At 44.2% G+C, this 4,833-nt stretch overlaps 1 pseudogene; it reads right to left on the bottom strand.

Annotated features, from left to right (window-relative positions):
* Positions 1–2,076: 2,076 nt before the first annotated feature.
* Positions 2,077–3,017, bottom strand: LOC102865079 (annotated as a pseudogene).
* Positions 3,018–4,833: the final 1,816 nt, after the last annotated feature.

Below are 4,833 nucleotides of genomic sequence, written 5' to 3'. Positions count from 1 at the left end.
TGGGTTCAAACCCCAGCTTCCTACTTACTGTGTTTCCCTTTGTCAATAGCTTAATCACCTATGACCAAAGAAAAAGCAAAGTACCTCCATTATGAGTAGTTTTGATTTAGTAACAAGATCTTTCGTGAGTCTGGGTTGCATTGGGGAACTCTGCTGTCAAAGACCTTTCCAAAAGTGCTAAAGAGCAATGACATCAGTCTCAAGACTAAGGCTTACCTGATCCAGGCCATGGTCTTTGCAATTACTCAGAGAGCTGGACAATGACTAAGGATGACAGAACTGATGTCTTTGCATTGTGGTGCTGGAGAAGAGTACTGAACATACCATGGACCACCAAGAGAACAAAACAGGTCTGTCTCGGAGAGGGTGAAACCAAGTTTACTCTTTGAGGCACGAATTTTTAATCTCTGTCTCAAATGCTTTGGGCAGGTGGCCAGGAGGAACCAGTCCTTGGAGAAGGAAATCATATTTGAAAGTGTGGAGAGACAGCACAGAAGAGGAAGACCCCAGATGAGATGGATAGCACTGGGGCAGTGAGGGTAGGTGTGTCAGAGTTAGTGAGACTGGCTCAGAATAGGGCAAGGGCAGATGCTGATGTAGAAAAATTTTATCCTTTATGTTTATGTTGAAATTATATAGAATAAACACATGATAGAAGAACAAATCCCTAAAATATTTGTCCACCTATGTTCCCATATTTAGTGTCACATGAACTACCCAATCTGGCCTCAGCCGAATGTGTGGACCAGGGACTGGGACTTTATGTAGCGATGTCAGCCTACCAGCCCATGTCCTGGGGTCGTTATTTGGAAAGAAAATTGTTCACAACAGAACTGATGGTAACCATCTGAACCAATCAGGTTTGTCTATTGGGTGTTTGAGAACTCAGATGACAAGGAGGAAACTGTGTCCTGGAGAGAGAGAAAAAATATAGTAACAATCTCCTAAGTAGCAAAAATGAATTGATTATTATTTTTAAAGGAAGCATGGTATTTCTTTTACTGAGTATACCACGAGGTATATGGGTATTATATACCCATATACCCATACTCTAAGAATAAATGTATTTGTTGCTTCCAACATGCTGTTATTCTAAATTTGTTGTTTGTTGTTTTTGTTGTTGTTATGAGCTATCGAGTCACCTGCGACTCATTTCTACCCTATGTAGAACAGTCCTAAACTCTGCCCTATCCTGTGCCAATCTCACCATCTCCGACACACCTACCCCTGTTACCCCAGTTACTGAATCAATCCATCTCATCAAGGGTCTTCCTCTCCTGCATTGTCCCTCCACCCTCCCAAGCATGACATCCCTCTCCAAGGACTGATCCCTCCTTACACCATGTCCAAAGTATGTCAGACGAAGCTTCAGAATCCTTGCCTCCAAGGAGCAGCCTGGTTTCACCCTCCCCAGGACAAACCTGTTTGTTTTCCTAGCAGTGCATGGTATAGTCAATACTCTTCTCCAGCACCACAGCTCAAAAGCATCAATTCTCCTTCTATCCTCCCTAGTCATTGTCCAGCTCTCTGATGCAAAGCAAGTGATTGCAAAGACCATGGCATGTGTCAGTCACACCTCAGTCTCCAGACTGACATCTTTTTTTTTTTTCATGGACTGATAACTCTATTTTGGGTTGCAATTTTTTTGGTGTACATAAACAAAAAAACCCAAATACTCCAAAAATGACTTTCCCTGCCTCCCATTTCACAGTATGACGGAGAAGGCAAGGCCTTAGCCCTGGCCCCGAGGAGTCTTGGATTTGTGCCTGACCTCTTGCCTGGATCTTTCTTTATTTATATATTTAATTCACAATGCTGACCAGCTCCGGGCCGAAACTTCAGAGGCCTGTGGTTGGTTTATTGTGCACCTTTTCTGGGAAGTAGGAGGACCCTTGTGACCTTCCTTATTAATCTCCTTTTTTAGGGTCCTCCAGAACCCAGAACTTATGTTGTAATTTTTCCTTTTTCTTCCCAAAGTTGTAGCAAAGTTCTCACCCCTAATAAAAGTTGTGAATGTTCTGTTGAGTGTCACAGAGGTGAGTTAGGGAGGGACTTGTGGACTTTGGGGAAGAGTGTTCATATTCGGTCTTCTTTTGCTGGCCTTGGGTTCAGGAGAGCTCCACTTTCACATGGGGTTGTCACTAATCAGGTGTTGCAGCCAGAGCTTGAGAGCAAACTTGGTCCCTGTGCTGACCCTTTCTTCACCCTCTTCTGTGGTTAGGGTAGTCCGCAGCAGTGTGGACATGAGCAGGAACAGAGGTTGGGTTTTTCCATTTTCTTGCAGTTCCACTGCAGGGACAAAAGGTGGTAGGTCCTGGGGGAGAGTTCTGGTTGTCTCTGTTCCATCCTCTGTGGTAGCCACTGCGGCTGCTACATCTGGTCTCAGCCACATAAAGGCATTCACCTCACTTGGGTTTGGTTGGATCCTTGCCTGCAGCTGCTGCTGTGACTCCTGGGAGATGACTAGTAGATAGAGAACGATGGGGTGATATTTGGGGAATCCCCATCTCAGCCTAAGTGGGTAGGCCTACTCCCATAACCCCAGAGGGATCCAGCAGAACTGGCCCTGAGTCAGCTGTAGTCCTGTCTCTTCCCAAAGCCCTTGAAGTCCTCCATCCAGCAGCTCCTCCTCCAGTTCCACGTGCCCACCTGGGGGTACCCAGAGATTGGGGGAAACTCTGAGGGTGTGCGTCAGTCGTGTCAGCAGAACACTCTGCTCGTTGGATTGCAGGACAGCTACACCCAAGTCCACATTTCGGTTTGTGGGTAATTCGGTCTGGGGAGCCCTGGGCTGCTGGTCCAGGGCCGCAAAAGGGCAGAAAGGTGGTCGCTGGAGCGGAAGCGTGGCTGAGGCATCTGGGAACGGCCTGCCCGAGAGGACGAGCTGTCCCCGCTTGAAGTTGCAAAGGTCGGGGGCCGAGTGCCTGCCCGGCGCCCAGGAGTCCGCACACGCTCTGCCCAAAGCTGGCCGGTTCCGAGTTCCCGGACAGGAGCAGCAGCACCCGCGCGGCGGCCATGGAGGCTCCCAGACTGATATCTTTGCACTTCAGCACTTTAGAGAGGTCTCTAACCACAGACTTTCCCATTGCAATATGTCTTTTAATTTCCTGGCTGTTGGAGTGTTGACTGTGGATCCAAGAAAACCAAAACTCTGAACAATCTCAATCTATTCACCAACCATTTTGATGCTGCCAATCGGCCCAGTGGTGAGAATCTTTGTTTTCTTGATATTTGGTCTCAGTCCATACTGAAGATTGCAGTCCCTGGCCTTCCAGCAAATGCCTCAGGTCCTCCTCAGTTTTAATAATATACTTTAGCATATATTCTTATATACATGTCCATTTGTTTCTTTGGGATACATTTCAGGAATTACAATCAACATGTCAAAGTATATAAAATCCTTCCAAAATTCTATGTTCCAGTTCAGATTCCCACCTACAGAATTCTAAAAGTGATGGGACCCTTTGGATTGCCTTGTTGTAGCCTTTTGCTTTGACATGTTAAATCAGTCACCTAAAGATGAACTCAAAGGGTAATTTCCACACATTTTTGTGGCACTTTTTCTTGCCCTCTAGCATGCTGCTGTCATTACAGATTGAACAACTTGTCTTCACCCTGAGAATCCCCATCAAGAAACACTTTTTTTCTTTTACTTTTCAAAGAGAAGAGGGGAGGGGTGGGCAGGGAGAAAAGTGAAACAATTAATGAGTGAAAATCCAAAATCTCTGTAAATTTTCATTAAAATTAATAATAATAATAATAATAATAATAATAATAATACAAGGGGGCAGGGAAAGAAACACTGGGAGACACTGTCACACGTTTGCACTTCCAACCATCTTCAGCACAACCCTGTGAGGGAAGAATCCTATCCTGCCCCTATCCTGACTCTCTTTGGTTACTAATTAAAATAAGAAAAAAAAAGGAAAAAATTAACCAACTTGGATAGTGAATTTAGGATTTATAAATGGAACCACCAATTCTGTGTTCTTTCATCCTGACTATTACTAAATATTAATGATCTGGTGACCTAGTGGGAAAACAACAACAACAACAACAAAAAAAAAAAACCCAACAACTGTGCTGCAATCTTAAAGACATGCAGTTTGAGTCCACCGGCTGCTCTACATAGATCTGGAAGAAGAAGGATGAGCAATCTCCTTCCTTCCAATTGAAAACTACTGGACCTAAAACAACTATGAGATATCATCTTACCCCAGTCAGAATTGCAAAATTTAACAGAACAGTAAACAACAAATGCTGGCGAGGTTGTGGAGAAACTGGAACCCTTATTCATTTTTGGTGGGAGTGTAAAATGGTGCAACCACTGTGGAAGGCGGTATGGCGCTTTCTCAAAAAGTTGCAAATAGAAATACCATTTGACCCAGCAATTCCACTACTGGGAATACATCCCAAAGAGACCATAACTGCCACCCAAGCAGATATATGAACACTCATGTTTATTGCAGCTTTGTTCACAAGAGCAAGGAGTTGGAAACAACCTAAGTGTCCATCAACAAACAAATGGATAGAGAAGCTCTGTTATAGTCACACAATGGAATACTATGCTGCATTAAAAAACAAGGAACATATTATTCAAAATGAGTGACCCTAGAGGACATTATGTTGAGTGAAGTATCTCAGTCACAAAAGGACAAATACTGCATGGTGCCACTGTTGTAAAGCAGGACTGACCTCGGGGTTGGGAAGAGACTGAGAAGGATGGGTTCAATAATGTATACTGCACTGAAACAGATGAGGGAGAAAACCGTTTAAGAGGGAAAATTATTAGGTATTTTTGTCATGACAGGAGTCCAGAGTGAAGGCTGTATA

The sequence above is a fragment of the Elephantulus edwardii genome, unplaced genomic scaffold, assembly GCF_000299155.1.
Source record: "Elephantulus edwardii isolate Elephantulus edwardi_28Jun2011 unplaced genomic scaffold, EleEdw1.0 scaffold00248, whole genome shotgun sequence".
Classification (NCBI taxonomy): Eukaryota; Metazoa; Chordata; class Mammalia; order Macroscelidea; family Macroscelididae; genus Elephantulus; species Elephantulus edwardii.
Note: the sequence above shows the minus strand (reverse complement) of the source record. Positions and strands in the feature narration are given on the sequence as shown.